Source organism: Somniosus microcephalus, chromosome 1 (assembly GCF_052327205.1).
Source record: "Somniosus microcephalus isolate GS21.2 chromosome 1, FLI_Smic_1.0, whole genome shotgun sequence".
In the NCBI taxonomy this organism is placed as follows: Eukaryota; Metazoa; Chordata; class Chondrichthyes; order Squaliformes; family Somniosidae; genus Somniosus; species Somniosus microcephalus.
In genome coordinates this window covers 429,246,370-429,272,234 of record NC_140987.1, presented here as the reverse complement: position 1 = coordinate 429,272,234, position 25,865 = coordinate 429,246,370, and the positions used below count along the sequence as shown (strand labels likewise).

At 43.8% G+C, this 25,865-nt stretch overlaps 1 protein-coding gene across 1 annotated transcript in view; it reads right to left on the bottom strand.

The window, feature by feature from the left end:
- The window catches only part of nexmifb (neurite extension and migration factor b), a 45,726-nt gene extending 42,957 nt beyond the window's left edge, over positions 1–2,769 (bottom strand). The window contains exon 1 of the mRNA XM_086000425.1: positions 952–2,769. The gene's annotated coding sequence lies outside the window, so the exon portion shown is untranslated. The remainder of the gene's footprint in view (positions 1–951) is intronic.
- Between the last annotated feature and the right edge of the window lie 23,096 nt (positions 2,770–25,865).

Below are 25,865 nucleotides of genomic sequence, written 5' to 3'. Positions count from 1 at the left end.
TGGGGGAACACCCCTGCAGAACAGGCGGTCCAATCTGCTACCGCCAGTTCACCACCCCAATGAAAGGGAAAGTTATCTTTCTATTTAAAGGGGGCCAAAAGAAATGGTTGGTGGAAATGGTGGATGCACCAGGTGGACGTACCAGTTGGAATGAGAGAGAGAAGGGACGGAGGGATTAGACACAAATTTGCCTACAATTATATACTCCTGGGCATCCAAATCAGTGTGGCTATGAAACCCAGGAGAAGCTGAGTCAGTGAGTACCTCAACTAATAGAATGTACTGCGCAGTCACCCTGTACTGAGTTAAGAGACCACGCTGGATTAGCATCCTGGAAGAGAAGGTTGCCGAACCCTATGTTTTTTAGTGGAGCTATTTCCTGATTTAGCTCATTGCTGAAGAGAAATAGAGCCTCTGCTCCCTTTCCTACTGTATCAATACCAGAGACTATTTCTAACTGATAGAATTTCAATCAAGATACCATATTAAGACTGATGCACTATAAATCTAATGAGAATGGAAATTAAAATCATGGAGTTTGAGAGACAAACATCTAAATTCCAAAGATTTTAATTTTCATTATTATAATAGTGGTTTGATGCCAATGTTTCTTCATTAAAGTGCAGCTCATATCTCAGTGCTACCCTGTTTTCCCTAAGATCACTGGAAATAAATTGTTTTCTTTTTCTTTTTTCAAGTTCTTTTAGGAAAATTTCCTGCACTAATATGTTATAATCCATGATGCAGGCTGCCTCCCCCAGCCTGATTTTATGCCCATTAAACTAGATTTGGCATATTGTTTGTAACTTAAGTTTTCTTCAAAAAAAAAGTATGAAATGTAACACCTTTTTATGATGAAATTTTTCAAAAAGCTAAATCCATTAAAAATGCAAATTCTCATTTCAAAAATATCGTCGATGAATCATCTTACAGCTATAATTAATTCCTTACCGTGTACATTGACCCCGTTAACCAGTGCTGTACTGTGGTCCTGTGCATCCAAGTCTTTTTCTTGTTGTTCATCCATCAATTTTGCCCGTTATTCTTTATTCCGTGAATCAATGTTTCCATGCGCTCTGCAAGTGCATTAAATATATTCCATTTAACCTGTACAAAAGTTACACAACTATAACTGCAGACAAAAAAAAACCTCATCCCAGCACTTTACAAGCTAGTCTATTGTCTTCACAGAGATACACATTTCACCATTAGTTTGCTTGCTACAATAGTTACTTGGATTGCAGGGGTGTTTTTGTGAGTGATTTTTTTAAATATATAAATGGAAGTTGGAGGGGGGCACAAGGTTAATGTTCTCATTGTTATACAAAACAATGCTGGTGTAATTACTATCATTCCATCTCCAGCAGACATGAACCGACTCAGAACGCACTGATCTCTGAAATGAATGGATTTATCTACACCATTGCTGCAGCCGTTTGGAAGATATCACTGTGTCACAGGCAGCTCAATCTCGGTAATCATGAAACAGGTGTTTTTTTTTTAAATGATTAGTATTTTTCAGTTCTTCCGATTTCACATTCTTCTAAAAGCAAACAGCCAATGCATTCAGTTCATCACAACGAAGACCTTTATTATACCTTTTCCTTTATTCTTCTATCTGTAGCAAGATAACGAGGATAATCCATAGAATTTTGTATTTTGTTGCGATTTTCCCCAATTCATGTTGGAGCACAGACCAGCAGTCACCAGTAGCTGCGCTGCACTTCAACCGAGTAATTATTGTTCACAAGTGGACCCGTATAGTGGGTGTTGATTGGCTATTTAGAATTAAGAGCAGGAACCCTGGCTGATTTTCCCTTTCCTGGTGGACATTGTGATGCCCATATTGTTGCCCTATGTAGGATCAGCCACCTCAGTATCAAACCTGCAGCTTTCATCTGCATGGTGTAGCACCCTCAGTCTACCTACTGAGGCGGCAGGGATTTAAATCAAGCCAAAACGCTGTCCTCACCAGGGAAATGAAGCAATTTTGTCAACTAAAGTGTTAACTTTCACCTGCCATCTGAACTGGTGCTTCAGTGACTAAACTTGTATTCAAAATATCCTTTCTAAAGGTAGATGAAAATAGATTTATTTTAGATCCCAATTACCTGTCTTAGTTACATGCTCTCTTTGTTAAAAATAGGCCGGTAGAGACCTGGGGGAAAGTTCAGTCTTGATCCACCTCACATTACATGGTAACACACATGCATTGTGGGATTAGATGCACATCTGCCCACTGGCAAAGACAATATGAGACACTGACAGAACCAGTTTTGCCCAGCACCTGCCAGGTTGCATTAATGCACCAAAGCCACTTCCCAGCAAGCAAACAGTATTGTTTATGCAATTCAGCCTTTATTTTTTTTCTCCCTTTGTAAGGGTATGATCCCTCTTTTGTCTGCTGTTCAAGTCAGCTAGCCTCGGCTTCCTACCATCTGTGGCCAAGCTACTCAAATGCAAGGCCTTATTTATTGATCTAGGGGTACAATTCTTGCTTAGGGTGCAAGAGGTTTTGACTTTAAATCCCTGTTGAACCCCATGGACAGGAGTTTAATGTCCCTAAAATAGGGAACCAACAGGTGGCGTGGGAGAGAAGTCCACAATAGAGCTTATAAAAAATTTATTCTTGGGGTGATGCTTTCATTGGCAATCCCTAGCTGCCCTGAGAAGGTAGCGGTGGGCCTTTTCCTCAAACTGCTGCACTCCTTGTATTAAATACAGAATTCTAGAGTTCTCTCCCAGGAATGATGAAAGAATGGTGATTAGGTCCAAATTAAGTTGGTGTGTGACTTGGAGGGAGACTTGGAGGTGATGACAATGTTGCTCTTATCCTTCTCAATGGTTAAAGTCATGGGGGAGGGAGGTGCTGTCAAAGTAAGCTTAATGAGTTGCTGCAGTGCATCCTGTAGATACTGCAGCCACAGTGTGCTGGTGATGGAGAAGGTAGATAAGAGTCCAATGGGAGGGCTGATCAAGTGAACTAATCTGCGCTGGATGGTATCAAGCTTCTTGAGTTTCGAGAGATGAACGAGTGGCTCAAAGATTGGTATGGGAGAGATGGGTTTCGATTCCTGGGGCACTGGCACCAGTACTGGGATAAGAGGGAACTGTTCCGTTGGGACAGGCTTCATTCGAACCTGGCTGGGACCAGTGTCCTGGCGAACTGAATAACCAGGATTGTAAATAGGGCTTTAAACTAAATAGTGGGGGTAAGGGATACGCTGAGCGAAAATTTTAAAAGTCAAAGAAAAATGAGACGGCAAAAGCGCAGGGTAGCAATAGGGACAATGATAACCAGAGTGTGGCAGGAAGGGACAGAGCGTATACACATAAGAGTACATCAGGAAGAGGGGTCAGAGTAGGGAAAAATGGTAAAAAGACAAAATTAATAGCTCTATATCTGAATGCACGCAGCATTCGTAACAAGATAGATGAGTTGACAGCACAAATAGAAATAAATGGGTATGATCTGATAGCCATTACAGAGATGTGGTTGCAAGGTGACCCAAGGCTGGGAACTGAATATTCAGGGGTATTTGTAATTTCGTAAGGATAGGTAGAAAGGAAAAGGAGGTGGTGTAGCTCTGTTAATAAGGGATGAGATCAGTACAGTAATGAGAAATGATATTGGCCTAGAAGATCAAGACGTAGAATCAGTTTGGGTGAAGATAAGGAACAATAAGGGTAAAAAAATAAGGGCAGCACGGTGGCATAGTGGTTAGCACTGTTGCCTCACAGCGCCAGAGACCCGGGTTCGAATCCGGCCTCGGGCGACTGTCTGTGTGGAGTTTGCACATTCTCCCCGTGTTTGCGTGGGTTTTCTCCGGGTGCTCCGGTTTCCTCCCACAGTCCAAAGATGTGCGGGTTAGGTTGATTGGCTATGATAAATTGACCCTTAGCGTTAGGGGGATTAAATAGGTGGGGTTACAGGGATAGGGTGGGATATGTGTTGGTGTTACGGTGATCGGGTGGGATATGTGTCGGTGCAGGCTCGATGGGCCGAAATGGCCTCTATCTGCACTGTGGGGTTTCTGTGATTCTGTGAAAAAGTCACAGGTGGAAGTGGTCTGCAGGCCCCCAAACAGTAGCCACACCGTAGGACAGAGAATAAAATAAGAAATAATAGAGGCTTATAAGAAATTTACGGCTGTAATCATGGGAGATTTTAATCTTCATATTGATTGGACAAAGCAAATAGACAAAGGTAGGCTTGAGGAAGAGTTCATAGAGTGTATACGGGATGGTTTCTTGGAACACTATGTTGTGGAACCAACCAGGGAGAAGACTATTTTAGATCTGGTAATGTGTAACGAGGCTGGATTAATTAATGATCTCAAAGTGAAGGATCCTCTTGGGAAGAGTGATCATAGCATGGTAGAATTTCAAATTCAGTTTGAAAGTGAGAAAGCTAGGTCTCAAACTAGTGTCCTGAACTTAAACAAAGGTAATTACAAAGGTATGATGGCAGACTTGGTTAAAGTGGACTGGGAAAATATATTACAGGGTAAGACTGTAGAAAAGCAGTGGCAAACATTTAAGGAGATATTTCACAACTCTCAGCAAAGATATATTCCAGTGAGAAAGAAAGACTCTAAGAGAAGGATGAACCATCCGTGGCTAATTAAGGAAGTAAAGGTTGGTATCAAATTGGAAACAAAAGCATACAATGTTGCAAAGAATAGTGAAAGGCCAGAGGATTGGGAAATTTTTTTAAAGCAGCAAAGGACGACTAAAAAAATGATAGAGAGAAGATAGCTTATAAGAGTAAGTTAGCAAGAAATATAAAAACAGACATTAAGATCCTCTACAGGTATATAAAAAGGAAGAGAGTAGCTAAAGTAAACATTGGTCCCCTAGAGGATGAGTCTGGGGAATTAATAATGGGAAACAGGGAAATGGCGGAGACCTTGAACAAATATTTTGTATCGGTCTTCACGGTAGAAGACACTAAAAGCATCCCAATAATGGATAATCAAGGGGCTATTGGGGTGGGGGTGAACTTAAAACAATCACTATCACTAGAGAGAAAGTACTAGACAAACTAATGGGACTAAAGGTGGACAAGTCCCCTGGACCCGATGGCGTGCATCCTAGAGTCTTAAAAGAGGTGGCTGCAGAAATAGTGAATGCATTGGTTGTAATCTACCAAAATTCCCTGGATTCTGGCGAGGTCCCAGAGGACTGGAAAACCACAAATGTAACGCCCCTATTTAAGAAAGGAAGGAGACAGAAAGCAGGCAACTATAGACCAGTTAGCCTAACGTCTGTCATTGGGAAAATGCTGGAGACCATCATTAAGGAAGTGATAGCAGGACATTTAGAAAATCATAATATAATCAAGCAGAATCAGCATGGTTTTATGAAAGGGAAATCATATATGACATATTTGCTGCAGTTCTTTGAGGATGTAACAAGCAGGGTGGATAAAGGGGAACCAGTAGATGTCGTGTATTTGGATTTCCAGAAGTCATTCGATAAGGTGCCACATAAAAGGTTACTGCACAAGATAATAGCTCACAGGGTTGGGGGTAATATATTAGCATGGATAGAGGATTGGCTAACTAACAGAAAACAGAGAGTCGGGATAAATGGGTAATTTTCAGGTTGGCAAACTGTAACTAGTGGGATGCCGCAGGGATCAGTGCTGGGGCTTCAACTATTTACAATCTATATTAATGACTTGGATGAAGGGACTAGGTGTAATGTAGCCAAATTTGCTGATGATACAAAGATAGGTGGGAAAGCAAATTGTGTGGAGGATGCAAAGAATCTCCAAAGGGATATAGATAGGCTAAGTGAGTGGACAAAAATCTGGCAGATGGCGTTTAATGTGGGAAAATGCGAGGTTATTCACTTTAGTAGGAAAAATAAAAAAGTAAATTATTATTTAAATGGGGAAAGATTACAAAATGCTGAGGTAGAGGGATCTGGGGGTCCTTGTACATGAATCACAAAAAGTTAGCATGCAGGTACAGCAAGTAATTAGGAAGGCAAATGGAATGTTGGCCTTTATTGCAAAGGGAATGGAGTATAAAAGTAGGGAAGTCCTGTTACAACTGTACAGGGCGTCGGTGAGACCACACCTGGAGTACTGTGTACAGTTTTGGTCTCCTTATTTAAGGAGGGATATATTTGCATTGGAGGCAGTTCAGAGAAGGTTCACGAGGTTGATTCCGGAGATGAAGGAGTTGTCTTATGAAGAAAGGTTGAGCAGGTTGGGCCTATACTTATTGGAGTTTAGAAGAATGAGAGGGGATCTTATTGAAACATAAGATTCTGAAGGGGCTTAACAGTGTAGACGCAGAGAGGATGTTTCCCCTCGTGGGTAATCTAGAACTAGGGGGCATAATTTCAGAATAAGAAGGCACCCTTTTAAATCGGAAATGAGGAGGAATTTCTTCTCTCAAAGGGTCGTGAATCTTTGGAATTCTCTTCCCCAGAGAGCTGTGGAGGCTGGATCATTGAATATATTTATGGTGGAGATAGACAGATTTTTGAACAATAAGGGAGTCAAGGGTGATGGGGAGCGGGCGGGGAAGTGGAGTTGAGGCCAAGATCAGATCAACCATGATCTTATTGAATGGCAGAGCAGGCTCGAGGGGCCGAATGACCTACTCCTGCTCCTACATCTTATGTCTTATGTTCTTATGTCATCTCGTTTTTGGCACTACGAAATATAAGCCTACCAGTTTGTGTCGTTTCAACTGCAAAGACGACCCAGATTTTCCTGGATCTTCCAATCTGCAGCTAACATTTGGAGCTACATAAGAACATAAGAAGTAGGAGGCCATACGGCCCCTCGGGCCTGCTCCGCCATTCAATAGGATCATGGCTGATCCGAACTTAGACTCACGTCCACTTCCCTGCCCTCTCCCCGTAACCCCTTATTCCCTTATCAGCTAGGAAACTGTCTATCTCCGTTTTAAATTTATTTAATGTTGCAGCTTCCACAACTCTCTGAGGCAGCAAATTCCATAGATTTACTACCCTCTGAGTGAAGAAGTTTCTCCTCATCTCAGTTTTGAAAGGGTAGCCCCTTATTCTAAGGTTATGCCCCCTAGTTCTAGTCTCACCCATCAGTGGAAACATCCTCACCGCATCCACCCGATCAAGCCCCCTCACAATCTTATATGTTTCGATAAGATCGCCTCTCATTCTTCTGAATTCCAATGAGTAGAGGCCCAACCTACTCAACCTTTCCTCATAAGTCAACCCCCTCATCTTCGGAATCAACCGAATGAACCTTCTCTGAACTGCCTCGAGGGCAAGTATATATTTTCTTAAATATGGAAACCAAAACTGTACGCAGTATTCCAGGTGTGGCCTCACCAGTACCCTGTATAACTGCAGCAAGACTTCCCTGCTTTTATACTCCATCCCCCTTGCAATAAAAGCCAATATTCCATTGGCCTTCCTGATCACCTGCTGTACCTGCATACTAATCTTCTGTGTTTCATGCACCAGGACCCCCAGATCCCTTTGTACTGTAACACTTTGCAGTTTCTCTCCATTTAGATAATAACTTGCTCTTTGATTTTTTCTGCCAAAGTGCATAACCTCACACTTTCCAACATTATATTCCATCTGCCAAATTTTTGTCCACTCACCCAGCCTGTCTATGTCCTTTTGCAGGTTTTTTATGTCCTCCTCACTCACTGCTTTCCCTCCTATCTATTTATCGTCGGCAAACTTGGATACGTTGCACTCGGTCCCTTCCTCCAAATCGTTAATATAGATTGTAAAGAGTTGGGGTCCCAGCACTGACCCCTGCGGAACACCACTAGTTACTGATTGCCAACCCGAGAATGAACCATTTATCCCAACTCTCTGTTTTCTGTTACCTCGCCATCTTGAGCCACAGAAGATCATCGGTATGCTTTTGTCATGGCATTAAGCTGCTTTTCTTTTTAAAAAAAGAGATTATATTTCATAATTCGTTAGAAAAAGGTGTAGTGCCAGAGGACTAATGGATAGCTAACGTAATACCTATATTTAAGAAGGGAGAGAGAACATGTCCAGGGAACTGCAGGCCAGTCAGCCTTAACATCAGTGGTAGGAAAAATAATGGAATCCCTACTAAAGGAGAAAATAGAAGAACATCTAGAAATGAAAAATATAATAATAGTCAGCATGGATTTCAAAAGGGAAAGTCTTGCTTCACCTTTTTGAAGAGGGAACAGAGAGTAGACAAGGAAAATGCAGTTGATGTAATTTATCTAGATTTTCATAAGGCCTTCGATAAGGTACCACATAATAGACTAATGAATAAGGTGAGGAAATGCGGAGTCAGGGGACAAGTAGCAGAATGGATAGCTAGCTGGCTTCAAGACAGAAAGCAGAGAGTAGGGGTAAAGGGTAACTATTCACAGTGGCAGAAGGTAGGAAGTGGTGTTCCACAAGGATCAGTGCTGGGACCACAGCTGTTCACAATTTATATTAACGATTTAGACCTTGGAATCAAAAACACAATTTCTAAATTTGCAGATGACACCAAATTGGAGGGGGGGGGGGGGATAGCCAATACTGAGGAGGACTGCAACAAATTACAAGAAGACATTAATAAACTTGCAGAATGGGCATATAATTGGCAAATGAAATTCAACACAGATAAATATGAGGTATTACATTTTGGTAAGAAAAATAGGGAGGTCACATATCACTTGGAAAACAAGGGGGGAATTTTCCCAGCCCTGGGGAGGTGGGTATGGAGGCGGGACTGCCGGGAAAATGGCAGAAACTGGGAGCGGGTTTTGAACCCGCTCCCAACCCGCCTCCGTGCCATCTTCCCAGGAAGCGGGTCCCCGACTCGCGCAGGGACCCGTCTCCTCGAGGCGGGAAGGGGATTACAGCCAATTAACTGCCTGTTAACAGGCAGTTATGAGGCTTATCCCCATTTTACCCTTGCAAGTGCGGGCTTCCCGACGTCGGGAAAACTGCGCCAGGGTCAGCGAGGCGAGCAGTGGGTCTGCGGGGGTGAGAGGGATTGAAAAGTCCGCTGTAGAGGTGAGTGACGGGTGCAAGTGTGAAGAGGTAAGTACGAGAGGTGAGTGTAAAGTGTTAGAAAAAGTTTACTTACCTTTGCTTCTTCCTGCAGGCTTCAACCCTTGGGGATCCGGAGGTGCCTCATCTCAACGGCAGAGATGACAGAATACAGCAGCCATCTGATTTCTGCTGAGGAAATAGGTTTTGGTGAGCCTTCAGTACAAGGGCTCACCATAGAACAGAGATTGTCAGTGTTTGACAGCTTGTGTAAGCTGTCAAATGCTGACAAGTCATCTGTCAAAATTTTTCCAAGGGAAAATAGCGTGGGTTGGCCAGACATCGTTGGGGGCGGGACTGAAACCTGACAACCAGCAGTCCCGCCCCCAATGACAAAATCCAGCCCTAAGAATCTAGGTGGGGTAGAGGAACAAAGGGACCTAGGAGTACAAATACACAAATCACTAAAAGTATCAACACCGGTTAACAAGGCCATAAAAAAGCAAACCAAGCACTAGGGTTTATTTCTAGAGGGATAGAATTGAAAAGTAGGGAAGTTATGCTAAACTTAAGAGTACTGTGTGCAATTCTGGTCACCATATTATAGAAAGGATGTGGAGGCACTGGAGAGGGTGCAGAGAAGATTTACAAGGATGATACCAGAAATGCGAGGGTATACCTATCAGGAAAGGATGAACAGACTGGGTCTCTCTTCTCTTTTCAAGAGAAGGATGAGGGATGACCGAATAGATGTCTTTAAAATCATGAAAGGTTTTGATAGAGTAGATAGAGAGAGAATGTTTCCACTTGTGGGGAAGAGCAAAACTACAGGCCATCAATATAAGATAGTCACCAAAATATCATATAGGGAATTCAGAAGAAACTTCTTTACCCAGAGAGTGGTGAGAATGTGGAACTTGCTACCACAGGGAGTGGTTGAAGCGAATAGTATAGATGCATTTAAGGGGCAATTAGATAAGCATGTGGGGGAGAAGGGAATAGAGGGTTATGCTGATAGAGTTAGATGAGGAAAGACAGGAGGAGGCTCGAGTGGAGCATAAGCACCGGCATGGACTGGTTGGGCCGAATGGCCCGTTTCTGTGCTGTATATCCTATGTAATCCTATTTTTTACATGCAAAGCGGAATATCCAATCTGCTGCCTCTGTTTTCCAAATCAGCCTCAAAAGGAATGCAAGCAGTGGATGATGCAGAAAAGCTGGAGAGAAGCGTAAGAGGCTCATTTGGCATCAGTCTCCCAAAACCCTGAGGAAAAACTGGAAGTGCCAGCACTCTTCTGCTTTGTGATGTGCGTTTGCCAAAGTGTTGCCCCTTTGAAAATTAACTGTTCCATGTATGGTATCTGCTTTAAAAGCTCATCTTAAGTAATTTCCAAAGAAGCAAAAGAGTGACAGGTTTGCCACTCCCAATGTTTGAACTATAAAGGGTGTGTGGGTGTACAGTAATGTAGAACTGAAGATAAGCTACATGACAGAAAGATTGGTAAGTCTCATCCATCAGTCCAACAGCCTAATCCTTCCATTCCACACTGCTATAAATTCATAAGCACATTACCACTACTTAATTGTAGCATACAAGAAATATTGAAGATATAATGCGTGCAGTGTTCAAGGGCCGTGATGTGAATAGTTTTACCCTGCTGTAGTGCTAGGTGAGTATTTTAGCATTAAGATGACACAAATGAGGTGCTCAAATCATTATATGAACCTATTATAAAGTCAAGAGGTTACTATAATTTAAAACATCTAATTATTTTCACACACATACAGAAAATGCTGGAAACATGAGCAATTTGATTAGCAACTGAACATAAAAGGTAGGTTAGCATTACAGGCAGGAATTTTATCAGAATCAGGAGTCTACTTAAGTGTCCCAGCTGAAATGTTAAATGATTCCCATATCCCTGGATTCTTTTAGAGTCCAAAAATCTATCAACCTCAGCCTTGAACATAGTCAACAATTGAGCATCCAAAGCCCTCTGGGGTATAATAAAAAGAAAAAAGACTTGCATTTATATAGCGCCTTTCACAACCACCGGACGTCTCAAAGCGCTTTACAGCCAATGAAGGCATTCGATAAGGTGCCACATAAAAGGTTACTGCACAAAATAAGAGCTCACGGGGTTGGGGGTGATATATTGGCTAACTAACAGAAAACAGAGAGTCGGGATAAATGGGTAATTTTCAGGTTGACAAACTGTAACTAGTGGGGTGCCGCAGGGATCAGTGCTGGGGCCTTAACCTTTTACAATCTATATTAATGACTTGGATGAAGGGTCCAAGTGTAATGTAGCCAAATTTGCTGTAGGTGGGAAAGCAAATTGTGTGGAGGACGCAAAGAATCTCCAAAGGGCTGTAGATAGGCTAAGTGAGTGGACAAAAATCTGGAAGATGGAGTATATTGTAGAAAAATGCAAGGTTATCCACTTTGGTAGGAAAAATAAAAAAGCAAATTATTATTTAAATGGGGAGAGATTACAAAATGCTGAGGTACAGAGGGATCTGGGGGTCCTTGTACATGAATCACAAAAAGTTAGCATGCAGGCACAGCAAGTAATTAGGAAGGCAAATGGAATGTTGGCCTTTACTGCAAAGGGAATAGAGTATAAAATTGGGAAGTCCTGCTACAATTGTTGGTGAGACCACACCTGGAGTACTGCGTACAGTTTTGGTCTCCTTATTTAAGGAAGGATATACTTGCATTGGAGGCAGTTCAGAGAAGGTTCACGAGGTTGATTCCGGAGATAAAGGGGTTGTCTTATGAAGAAAGGTTGAGCAGGTTGGGCCTATACTCATTGGAGTTTAGAAGAATGAGAGGGGATCTTATTGAAACATAAGATTCTGAAGGGGCTTGACAGGGTAGACGCAGAGAGGATGTTTCCCCTTGTGGGGGAATCTAGAACTAGGGGACATAATTTCAGAATAAAGGGGCACCCATTTAAAACGGAAATGAGGAGGAATTTCTTCTCTCAGAGGGTCGTGAATCTTTGGAATTCTCTTCCCCAGAGAGCTGTGGAGGCTGGGTCATTGAATATATTTAAGGTGCAGATAGACAGATTTTTGAATGGTAAGGGAGTTAAACGTTATGGGGAGCGGGCAGGGAAGTGGAGTTGAGGCCAAGATCAGATCAGCTATGATCTTATTGAATGGCGGAGCACACTCGAGGGGCCAAATGACCTACTCCTGCTCCTACGTCTTATGTTTTGGAGTATAGTCACTGTTGTAATGTGGGAAATGCGGCAGCCAATTTGCGCACAGCAAACTCCCACAAACAGCAACATGATAATGACCAGATAATCTGTTTTTGTTATGTTGGTTGAGGGATAAATATTGGCCAGGACACCGGGGATAACTCCCCTGCTCTTCTTCGAAATAGTGCCATGGGATTTTTTTACGTCCACCTGAGAGAGCAGTCAGGGCCTTGGTTTAACGACTCATCCGAAATAATGGAGTACTATGTAGGGAAATGTGAAGCTGGAGTATAATGTAGGGAAATGTGAAGCTGGAGTATAATGTAGGGAAATGTGAAGATGGAGTATAATGTAGGGAAATGTCAGGTTATTCACTTTGGTAGGAATAGACAGAATGGCCCTGATTTTCTGCCAGCCGTCGGGCGGCTTTTCAGGCGGCCGGGGGCCGAAAAAGCGGGTCGCGACCCCCCCCCCGCCTGATTCCCCGCCCCATCCGACTTTCGGACCGCCATTTCTCCGCGACCCGCTTCAGTCCCGCCCGCCGCTGGCGGGACTGGCCGTCGGAACACAAATCACCAATTATTACCTTGTTTAAGTAGATTTTGAGGGGCCGTTGCGATTTTGGGGCTTTCCCCACGTGAAACACGCCTGCGGGGAACCCCGCTGATGAGACCTGGCATGAAAACAGTTGGCTTGCTTGCTTGCAGCTGCAGGTCAATCGGAGAAGCTGCGATTTAAAGGGACATAGATACATAGATACATAGAAGATAGGAGCAGGAGTAGGCCATTCGGCCCTTCGTGCCTGCTCCGCCATTCGATGAGATCATGGCTGATCCTTTAATTCAGTATCCCGTCCCCGCCTTCTCTCCGTAACCCTTAACCCCTTTTGCCCGTAGAAATATATCTAATTCCCTCTTAAATATATTTAATGAGCTGGCGTACACTGCCCTCTGTGGCAATGAGTTCCACAGGTTCACCACTCTCTGAGTGAAGAAATGCCCCCTCATCTCTGTCCTAAATGGTTTAGCCCTTATCCTTAAATTATGTCCTCTAGTTCTGTTCTCACCCGCCAAGGGAAACATTCCTTCTGCATCCAGTCTGTCTAGACCTGTCAGAATTTTATACACTTCTATGAGGTCCCCTCTCAATCTTCTAAACTCCAGTGTGTACATCCCTAAACTACATAGTCTCTCCTCATAGGTCATTCCCGCCATTCCTGGTATCAGCCTGGTGAATCGCCGCTGCACCCCCTCCATGGCAAGAACATCCTTCCTCAGATGAGGCGACCAAAACTGTACACAGTACTCGAGGTGTGGTCTCACCAGTGCCCTGTACAGCTGCAGCAAGGTATCCCTGTTCCTGTATTCTAACCCTTTTGCTATGAAGGCCAGCATACCGTTTGCCTTCTTGACCGCCTGTTGCACCTGCATGCTCGCCTTCAGTGACTGGTGTACAAGAACACCCAGGTCTCTCTGTACTTCCCCCTCTCCCAATCTATTGCCATTTAAATAATAATTTGCCCTCCCGTTCCTGCACCCAAGGTGGATAACTTCGCACTTGTCCACATTATAGTGCATCTGCCATTTATCCGCCCAATCGCCCAGTCTGTCCAAATCGCTCTGGAGCTTCCTGGTCTCTTCCTCTGAGCCCACCCCCCCTCCTAGTTTAGTGTCGTCTGCAAATTTGGAAATGCTGCATCCGACTCCCTGATCCAGGTCATTAATGTAAATTGTGAACAGCTGGGGGCCCAGGACAGATCCCTGTGGTACCCCACTTGTTACTGCCTGCCATTCAGAAAATGAGCCGTTTATTCCAACTCTCTGTTTTCTATCTGACAGCCAGTTCCCTATCCACGCCAAAACTTTCCCCTTTATCCCATGAGCCTCAATTTTCCATGCTAATCTTTTATGTGGGACCTTATCGAAGGCCTTTTGGAAGTCCAGGTACACCACATCTACTGGCTCTCCCCCATCTATTCTACCAGTTACTCCCTCAAAAAATTCCAATAGATTAGTCAAGCACGATTTACCCTTTGTAAATCCATGTTGACTCTGTCCTATCCTGTCCCCATTTGCTAAGTGCTCCGCTATTTCATCCTTAATGATGGACTCCAGCATTTTGCCCACAACTGATGTAAGGCTTACAGGTCTGTAATTACCTGCTTTTTCCCTACCCCCCTTTTTGAATAGTGGGGTAACGTTAGCTACCCTCCAATCCATCGGCACTGTTCCCGAGTCTAATGAATTCTGAAAAATCATCCTTAGTGCATCCGCTATCTCTAGGGCCACCTCCTTCAGTACCCTAGGATGCATGTTATCAGGCCCTGGGGATTTGTCCACCTTCAATCCCTTTAGCTTCCTTAACACCATATCCTTAGAGATATTGATTTGCGTCAGTTCCTCCTTTGCCAATGTCCCTATTTTTCCCGATATCCCAGGGAGGTTTTTTGTGTCTTCCTTCGTAAAGACTGACCCAAAGTATGCATTTAGTTGATCTGCCATTTCCTTATTTCCCATTATATATTCCCCCGTATCTGACTGCAATGGACCAACTTTGGTTTTCACCAGTCTTTTCCTTTTGATATATTTATAAAAGCTTTTGGAGTTAGTTTTTATATTTTCCGCCAGCTTGTTTTCGTAAGCTATTTTGCCCCTCTTGATCATGCCCTTTGCCCTCCTTTGCTCTATCTTAAACTGTTCCCAATCTTCCGCTCTGGCGCTTGTATGTTGAAGGACCTTGCTGTTGCAGGTTTGGGGCTACTTCTTCAAGACTTAGGCACAGCTGTGGATGGTTGGAGCCTCACACACTTCTCCAATGCGATCTCCTGGGAAGCCCCTCTCGCCGCCCTCAGTCAGCGCTTCCTCAGCGGAGGCATCTACGAGAAGCATGGGACGCCTTTTTTTCCTTCCCTTCTTGCCATTAGAGGATCTCCAGCAGCAGAGGCGGCAGCAGCAGAACCAGGAACAGCATGATGAGCACCAGGCTGCTGCTCACTCACCTGAAGCTGCACAGGCCAGAAGGCGCCAGCACTTGGAAGTGGCTTGAGAGCACCTTGCTGCGCTTTAGGGGGCCATGGGGACCCGTTTCTGCACTGGCAGTCCTACTCAGAAGGACTTCCATGAAGATCTGGTTTCTCTGTTCAATAGATGGCCAATGCTCCTCAAGAGATGTCATTCTCTTATGAGCACTCACCATGTTTTCCGTACCCTGGAGGTTGCCAACCTTTCCATGGTGATGCGTTCATGCGCCAATGACTCCACAAAGGCTCTGCTCATGGTCGCTATGGACTCCTCTATTCGCTCCACACTCAGTGACCCTGGAGACAAAACCTGCCAGAGACTCATGCATCTGTGCATGGAGATCCATCACCTCTTCTCTTGCGGATGGACCCAGAGGCAGAGGGTCGACATGCAGAGCAGCTGAGCTGAGCTGGCAGAGTCCTGCGCCCTCCGACGAGGACTCTCCACTGCTGTCCCTGTCTCCAGAATCTGCTGAGGCTCACTTGTGAGCTGTGAAACACCAGGTGACAACACTACTCTATGTCCCGAAGGTCCCCCCGAGGTGTGAGTGTCTGCGCTGGTGCTGGGTGCGCTTACTTCTGCTGACGCTGCGCCCTCAGAGGTTGGAGTTTCCTCTGAGGAGTCTGGCTGCACAGCCTCTTCCTCCTCCACAGTGAGGACGGGACCTCTGGATGGTACTGTGGGGGAGTAAAGGAAGGAGTTAGGGATGTAATGCCAAGGTTCTTCTGGTGACTCCCAGCGAGTTGGCATCTGCTGACACCTGCATCCATGCAGCCTTGGTCTCAGTGGGAGGCCTCTTCCTGCCTGACCTAGGGAAGAGGACCTCCCTGTGGGCCCTAACCCCATCCAATAATGCCTGCAGTGAAGCTTCGTCGAATTTGGAGGCAGCTCAGGGTCTGGCACTGGCCACAGCTGCTGCAGGCTCCTCTGCCATCCTGTATGGTTCGTTTGGAAGCCTTCAGAGGAGGCAGTGCTTGCTATGGACCTTGAAAGCACCACGAATGATGACATCATACTGTGGGGCTTTCTGACTAGAAATGGACAATTAGCAAGGCTGCCCACATGCTGGGAATTAATTGGCCACTTGAGGGAAAATTGCGTGGAGCTGGCTGACACATTTTTTTGTGTGTCAGAAACCCCACATTCGGGGAAACCCGACCATTTCCCCCACAAGCCGAAAATCGGGGCCAATATTTTTTAAATGGTGAGAAACTTTCAAATGTTGGTGTTCAGAGAGATTTGGGTGTCCTCGTGCAAGAAACACAGAAAGCTAGCATGCAGGTACAGCAAGCAATAAGGAAGGCAAATGACATGTTGGCCTTTATTGCAAGGGGGTTGGAGTATAAGAGTAAGGAGGTCTTGCTAAAATTGTACAGGGCATTGGTGAGACCACACCTGGAGTACTGTGCTCAGTTTTGGTCTCCTTATCTAAGGAAGGATATACTTGTCTTGGAGGAGGTGTAACGAAGGTTCACTAGATTGATTCCTGGGATGAGAGGGCTGTCCTATGATGAGATATTGTGTAGAATGGGCCTATACTCTCTGGAGTTTAGAAGAATGAGAGCTGATCTCATTGAAACATACAAAATTCTGAAGGGGATTGACCGGGTAGATGCTGAGAGGTTGTTTCCCCTGGCTGGAGTGTCTGGAACTGTGGGGCATAGTCTCAGGATAAGGGGTAGGCCATTTAAGACAGAGATGAGGAGGAATTTCTTCACTCAGAGGGTTGTGAATCTTTGGAATTATCTGCCCCAGGGTCTTTGAGTATATTCAAGGCTGAGACAGATAAACTTTTGGACCCTAGCGGAATCAAGGGATATGGAGGTCAGGCGGGAAAGTGGAGTTGAGGTCGATGATCAGCCATGATCGTATTGAATGGCGGAGCAGGCTCGAGGGGTTGTATGGCCTACTCCTGCTCCTATTTCTTATGTTCTTATGTAGAGAATTCCAAAGATTCACAAGTCTTTGAGTGAAGAAATTTCTCCTCATTTCAGTCCTAAATGGCCAACCCAACCCTGAGACTATGTCCCCTAGTTCTAGACTCTCCAGCCAGGGGAAACAGCCTCTCAGCATTTCAGTAACATCATCATCCTGGCCTGTCCTTCATTGTCGCTAGGTCAAACTCCCTATCTAACAGCATTGTGGGAGCACCTTCACCAAATGGACTGCAGTGGTTCAAGATGAAGGCTCACCACCACCTTCTCAAGGGCAAGTAGGAATGGGTAATAAATGCCGGCCTTGCCAGTGGCTCCCGCATCCTGAGAATGAGTTTTTAATGACATAGAAAATGCAAACCTGAAATCTACAGGACAAATTTTGCAAGGTCCTTCGCCATCAGCAGGGCCTCAGATGCAGCCAGCACAGGTTGGAATACATGCCTGTGATTTTCCAATATGAACTGGTTGTGTGCGAGGCCCCACTGGCTGCAGAGGGCCTCATAAGTTTTACCTCATGTGTAAAAGAATGTGATGGCAATTTACTTTATCAAATAAGGATGGAGTTGTGCAACTCCATATTACGGCTTTCCCAATGGCTCAGTGGTTTTTGCACAGTGTAAGTAGCTGGGTCTTCCAGGGTTAGGTTCAGTCCTTAGGTTATGCCAAGTTAGCACATCTCAGTTGGATGAAATTAGGAGCACTACAATAGGCCTAGGTTTGCCAACTCTGATTGGATGTATTCCTGGAGTTTTCATCATGACAAACGGCCTGCCCCCACCCTCTTGCCATTGGTCGCCCGGCATGTCCATCCTCGCAACGCACCGCCTTCCCATGCCGATTGGAAAGCAAATTCTCTTCATCACCTGATTGACTGACAATCAAGATTCATCCAAACAGCATTTTTAACCCCCCACATCTCCAATATTTTTTGGAACTATTAAACAAAAATGTTCAAAGAAAATGGGAGGAAAAATGCTTATTTAGGGATCTGCGCACAGAAATCGCTAAAGACTAGTGGACAGGTACAAAAACAATTTAAAGGCCAATGGAATGTTGGCCTTTATCTCAAGAGAGCTGTAATACAAAGGGATTGAAATTACGCTATAGCTGTATAAAGCTCTGGTTAGACTGCATCTGGAGCATTGTACCTTAGGAAAGATATATTGGCCTTGAAGGGGGTGCAGCGCAGATTCATCAGAATGATAGTGGGGTTAAAAGGGTTAAATTATGAGAACAGTTTGCATAGACTAGGCTTGTATTCCCTTGAGTTTAGAAGATTAAACGGTGAACTAATTGAAGAGTTTAAGATGATTAAAGGATTTGATAGGGTAGAGAGAGAGAAACCATTTCCCTCTGGTGGGGGAAGTCCAGAACAAGGGGGCATAAACTTAAAGTTAGAGCGAGGCCGTTCAGGGGTGATATCAGGAGGCACTACTTCACACAAAGGGTAGTGGAAATTCGGAATTCTCTCCCCCAAAAAACTGTTGAGTCTCGGTCAATTGAGATTGCTAGATTTTTATTAGGTGAAGGTATTAAGGGATATAGAACCAAGATGGGTAAATAGAGTTAAGATACAGATCAGCCATGGTCTAACTGAAAGACGGAACAGGCTCGAGGGGCTGAATGGCCTACTCCTGTTCCTATGTTTTTTCCCTTCTGCCATGGTACTGTGTTCTTTACTAACAGTGCAAAATGGCTACTTCTTGGTGCTCACAATCTGGGCAATATCCTTTCATGTGAGAAATCTTACACATCTAATTATAGCAACAAAATAATTAGATAACAGTAAAATATCAACAAAAACCAGCAGAACAGCGACATTATCTCAGACTGCAATTGGTTTATCAAGAACAGGTTTACTGAAAATGTCAGCACTAATATTACGGGAAGAATGGTTGAGAACCCAGCAAAGGTCATCTTAAATGGGCAAAAGATCCTGATGTCTAATACAGATACAGCCTTGAGCAGTGGTGCAATAGTTGTATTCCTGACAAATTTTTCAGTTTCTTTCAGTACTGAAGATGCAATGACACAGCACGGTATATCGCCAGGTAAATACAAGATCAAAGCTGTTATATTTCATGACAGTAGCCCTGAAGGGCAGGAATTGGAATATTAGTGCATGAAATTCATGATTACAACTAGCGTATACTGTGTTTTTTAAAATCGTGCTCTTACATATATAGTTAGAACTTTAAAAAAAATAATTTTATCGTGCTGTATAGACACCTGATCTATTGAATTCTTGAACTTTACTACTGGACTCTCTGAAGCACATTCCATTCTTCACTGTAGACTGGTGTGTCACACTGCCCTAGTGATCTCACGGTCAGAGTGGGGTGGAAAAAGAGAAAGGGGACAGTAATTTTGTTAAAAATTTATCATGTACCTGAAATGCCCAGGCCTATAGTGCAGCACAATGCCAAGGTTTGAAAAGAGCAGAAGAGAAGATGAGGTAAATAAAGAGGTAATAGTTAAGTGATGCCAAGGTTGAGTGATGTTTTCAGGAGGCTCTCCCCACTGATCTTTAATACTGCATAACTTGGTGTTTAACCAGAATTTAGAGTCCTTTAATCAAACTCCAAATCAAACTGATTGTTTTCTCCACACTGTGGGAAGTTTTACTACATAAAAGGTGCTTTATAAATGCAAGTTGTTGTGATAAGTCTATTATAGAAAATGAGACAGATCTTTGTGACGGAGAGGATATGGGGCCAGAAGCTCAGCTCAGGGTTGTGAACAGTCTGGTTCAGTCAAAGACAGTGACTGAGGAGGGGGAATGGAATGGGTGAAGAGAGTACAGAGCAGGGACCGAAGACAATGGCTTTGATCTTCCCAACGTTTAACTGGAGGAAATTGTGGCTCATCCAGGATCAGATGTAAGACAAGCAGTCTGACAACACAGAGGCAGTGGAGGGGTCGAGAGAGGTGGTGGAAGGTAGGGCTGGGTGTCGTGAGGAACACGACCCCATGGCTTCGGATGATGTCAGCAACAGGCAGCATGGAGATGAGGAAAGGGGGGGGGGGGGGGGGCAATGCTAGGCTCTTGGAATGCTAGAGGTTAACGGCGCAGCGGTGGAAAGAGAAACCATTGCTGGAGATGTTATGACTACGACTGGATTGGTGAAAATGGAACCAAGCGAGGGCAGTCCCAATGAGCAGGACAATGGAGAAGTGTTGGAGGAGGATGGTGTGGCTGACTGTGCCAAAGGCTGCAGAGAGGTTTAAATTTTTCTTTTCACCAGTTTATAATTTACATCCTTGCCGTACTTTGAAATTATATTCTAGTTTATCTAAATCATTTAATATTTTACATACCTTGATAAGGTTCCCCCTTTTGCCACAATGGATAGCTTGAGCTTCTCTAATCTTTCCTCAGAGCTCATTCCCTTTACACTTAATAATGCTTGTTGCTCCTCTATATATTCTATATAATATATATATATATGTATGAATATTTTTTTGTTGCAGCCAGAATTGAATATATTGCAAATGTGGTCTGAACAATACGCTGTAAAGGTTTAGAATAGCCTCTATAAACTTGTAGTCTATAGTTCTGGGTATATGCCATTGAACATGGTGAATCTACAATCACTACCAAGTTCCTTACTAAATCTTTCTGTAATAATTCAATTCCATTTTTTGTTTTCTTATACAAAATCACTGCCATTCGACCAATTGTGCCAGTGCTAGTTCTTCAAATGGAACAATCTACTTCAATCCCATTACCCTGTATCCTATTATATTCTTCCTTTTAAAATACCAATCCAATCCCTTTTAAATTATATTATAGCCCCAGCCTCAATGGCCTGTGGTAAAGCAGTCGATCTTCGAGTAGCCCTGTGAAAAATTAATCTAAAATTTCCCCTTTGATCTTCTAGTGATAATCCTGGAATTAAGCCCATGAGATTGTGATACACACAGTTTCTTAGGTTCTTCCATCACATGGGACTACTTTCACATTCAAATGGCATCTCAAAATGGCCACATCGAACCTCCACATTAATTAGACAGACAGAATAATAGATAACATGAAGATAACTATAAAGCTGCAAACCAATCATAAAGGTTTGCAAAATATAAATCACTGAAGCATGTTGCTGATTTGATGAGCAGGTTTTCTGATGTTGTCTGAAAGATGAAGGCGACGCCACGTGATGCAAGACCTTCAGAAAATATTCAATGAGAAAAAGCCATTCAGCCCATTTCTTCTGTGGGCTATGCACAATGTTCCTAGATCTTCTGTGGGTGGTAACACACCAAAGGGAAAATTTACAAGAAAACGAAGTTCCCTGCCCCCAAAAGTAATCAAAGAAAACTCCAGGATATCAATCTAATATTATAAGCAACATTATTCAACCTTGACGAGTTTAATTTCACAGATGACATTTCCCAGGTCCCAGGAGCACAGGAACCGCCATGAACCCTAAGTCTGTAAAGTATTTGATTGTCTGTGTATACAAGTTCCCTTCAATCCTCTTTTTAAATGTTTTTTCTCCAGTTTTTATGTTTTTAAACAGGCATCATTGACTTAAAGTTCTCTCTATTCCAATCGATTAATGCAATAACACAGAACCTGAATATATCTGAATCAATATTAGGTAATTACATAGAATCATAGAATGGTTACAGCACAAAAGGCCATTCGGCCCATCGAGCCCATGCCGGCTCTCTGCAAGAGCACTTCAGCTAGTCCCATTCCCCCACTCTTTCCCCGTAGCCCTGCAAATTTTTTTCCTGCAGTTACTTATCCAATTCCCTTTTGAAAGACATCGATATCAGTCACTGTGTAAAAAAGCTTTTCCTCATGTTGCCTTTGGTTTTTCTTGCAAATCACCTTAAATCTGTGTCCTCTGGTTCTCGACCCTTCCACCAACAGGAACAGTTTCTTTCTATCTACTCTGCCAAGACCCATCATGAACCATTCTCGTAAAGCCTTACTGCACCCTCTCTAAGGCCTTCAAATCCTTCCTAAAGTGTGGTGCCCAGAATTGGACACAATACTCCAGTTGAGGCCGAACCAGTGTTTTACAAAGGTTCATCATAACTTCCTTGCTTTTTTACTCTGTGCCTCTATTTATAAAGCTCAGGATCCCGTATGCTTTTTTAACCGCTTTCTTAACCTGCCCTGCCACCTTCAACGATTTGTGCACATATACCCCCAGGTCTCACTGTTCATGCACCCCTTTTAGGATTGTACCCTTTAATTTGTATTGCCTCTCCTCGTTCTTTCTACCAAAATGTATCATAGAGTCATAGAGGCACAGAAGGAGCCCATTCGGCCCATCAAGTCCGTACCGGCTCTCTGCAGAGAAATCCAGTCAGTCCTGTGAAGGAATAAGCCATATAACCTATTCAGAAAAAAACATTGGGGGAAAGATTCAGTATCGCCCCGTTTGGGGCGCCATTATCGGCCGTGTGCAAAGTTTAGCGCTTGGTGCTAATTATCGCCTCCGACGGCAAACTTGGCTTTTAGCGCCCCTGGAGGTGATTGGAGCGCTAAATCAGGCGCTTCACACCTGTCTTAAGGCACAAAGGCCAAGGAGCGAGGCGTTACCTCAGAGCACTGGCAAAGCAAGCAAGGAAGGGCAAATCAAAATGAACCTGCAAAGTGCTGCTCAGTACCCAAAACTCCTTCACACAGTGTTGAATCTCTCTCTCTCTCTCTCTCAGAATGTGTGGTGCAAAAATGTCACCAACGAAAAAAGGCAGGAAGCAGTCGCCTTTAAATAGCGCTCCCCCAGTCCCCTTCTGACAGCATAACGCTCCCCTCAACCTGTCGTTGGTAGCGGCAGGCGGCGCCACTCAATATCCGGTCCGGGGCGTTGCCCACTCGACTGACGTCACGATCTGCCGGCGCAGGAGATCGTGGCGGTAGTGTTTGGCGCCCCCGCAAAATGTCTAGTTAATTTCACGAGCGGCGCAACCATCGCCGCGTCCGGGCACTAGTTGCTTTGCGCCCCATTAGCGCCCTCTTAAGGCGCTAACGGGAGGCGCAAACAACTGAATTTTTCCATTATCTTTTGAAAGAATTCTGGCCTTATTAAAACATGACAAACTGGGTCTGGAAATCTAGAAACCTAACGATGAAAAAGCTGTGATAGCATTCTGGCTATTGAGATAAGATGGGTTGTTGACACTGAATTCATAACCTTATTGAAACAGAAGGTTAAAGGCTTCGGCAGGCTGAACCTTCGGAACGAAACGATGGTTCACCCATGGTAAGGTGTTCTAATTTACACCTCGTAAAGAAGCACAAACATCTGCCTTCGTAAAAATGACATCAAGTAAAAAACACACCTGCCATCACACCATTTTTATGGCAAACTTAGAACACCTAGAGAGGAGACATAATTCTGTAATGCTACCAGCTGAGGTGACTAAGAATTGCAGGGGTCAGCAGAAAAATGACTAGAGATAATTAGCTTACATCAGCAGAAAACCTTAAAGGAAATACCACTGGAAAAGGGTATAAATATTGAACTCTCAAATGGGATAGTAGACTCGCTTTAAAGGGGCAAAGCGATTCTCGGCTTCAGAGGCGGCTCTGTAACTCTCCAACTCTTTGTACCTCGGGGATCAAAGGTATTTGATTTTGGTGGATATCCTGTAGAACACTAAGAACTGTATAAATGTAGGGAAGTTAAGATTTGAGAGTAAGGTTCTCTGATAATAAGATTGTAAGCTTTCTCTTTTTGGAATTGTTAATGTCGCGATTGACTCACCAACTTTAAATTACATGTCGGTTCTTTAATAAATCTATATATTTTTAGAATTGTCTCACATAAGACTTCTGTATCAAAAACTCGCAAACTCAATCTCTGTACACTCTTTGGTGAGGAGTTGCAGAATTCTGGGGGAGTCTTCCGGACCCTCATAATTACCGGAACGTTACAGTCTAGCTAAACTTATTAAAAGTGCTATCTGGAGGACGGTAACCATTTTCAGGTTGTTCCTTTCCTTTAGGGAGAGATAGTCCAGACCTTTAGACCCAATTAAGCGTCTTTACGATTCGGCTACCTCAAACCTTAGTTGAAAGTGAACGTCTGAGAAATACGCCTGATCCGGGGTAGCCCTAAAGGGGCTAGGACTAGTAATTATCCCTTCAGTCCTATGCCCCCACTCTATCCCCGTAGCCCTGCAAGTTTATTTCCCTCAAGTGCTTATCCAGTCTCCCCTTGAAAACATTGATTGTCTCCACTTCCACCACTTCTGTCAGCAGCGAGTTCCAGTTTTTCCTCACATCCCCCCTGTATCTCTTGTCCAAAACCTTAACTATGTGTCCCCTAGTCCTTGTACCATCAACTAGTGGGAACAGCCTTTCCCTGTCTAGCCTATCCAAACCTGTCATAATCTTGTACACCTCTATCAAATCACCCCTCAACCTCCTTTGTTCTAATGAAAACAAATCCAGCTTCTCCAACCTGTCCTTGTAGCTAATATCTCCCATCCCTGGAACCATTCTGGTAAATTTCCTCTGCACCCTCTCAAGGGCCTTCACATCCTTCCTAAACTGTGGTGACCAGAACTGGATGCAATAATCCAGTTGTGGCCTAACCAGTGCTCTATAAAGGTTCAGCATAACTTCTCTGCTTTTGTACTCAATACCTCTATTTATGAAGCCCAATGCTTTGCTAACCACTTTCTCAATATGTCCTGCCACCTTCAGGGACCTATGCACATTAACTCCCAGGTCCCTCTGTCCCTGCACACTCTTTAAAACTGTGCCAGTAAGTGTATTTTGCCTCTTTCTGTTCCTTCTGCCAAAATGCATCACCTCACACTTCTCCATATTAAATTCCATCTGCCACTTGTCTGCCCATTCTGCTAGCCTATGCATGTCCTGTTGCAGTCGATTGGTATCATCTTCACTGTTTGCCACACCCTCAAGTTTGGTGTCATCGGCAAATTTAGAAATTCTACTCTGTATTCCAATATCCAAGTCATTTATATATATCAAAAATATATCACTTCGCACTTTTCGGCGTTAAATGTTATCAGCCATGTGTCCGCCCATTCCACCAGCCTATCTGTGTCTTCTTGAAGTCTATCACTATCCTCCTCACTGTTCACTATACTTCCAAGTTTTGTGTCATATGCAAATTTTGAAATTGTGCCCTGTACACCCAAGTCTAAGTCACTAATATAAATCAAGAAAAGCAGTGGTCCTTAGAACCGACCCCTGGGGAACACCACTGTATACCTTCCTCCTGTCTGAAAAACAACCGTTAACCACTACTCTCTGTTTCTGTCACTTAGCCAATTTCGTATCCATGCGGCCACTGTCCCTTTTGTTCCATGGACTTCAACTTTGCTGACAAACCTATTATGTGGCACTTTATCAAACGCCTTTTGGAAGTCCATGTACACCACATCAACCGCATTGCCCTCATCAAACCCCTCTGTTACCTCATCAAAAAACTCAATCAAGTTAGTTAAACACAATTTGCCTTTAACAAATCTGTGCTGACTTTCCTTAATTAATCCACACTTGTCCAAGTGACTGTTAATTTTGTCCTTGCTTATCGTTTCTAAAAGCTTCCAAACTACCGAGATTAAACTACCTGGCCTGTAGTTGCTGGGTTTATCCTTACACCCTTTTTTGAACAAGGGTGTAACATTTGCAATTCTTCATTCCTCTGGCAACACTACTGTATCTAAGGAAGATTGGAAGATTATGGCCAGTACTTCTGCGATTTCCACCTTAACTTCCCTCA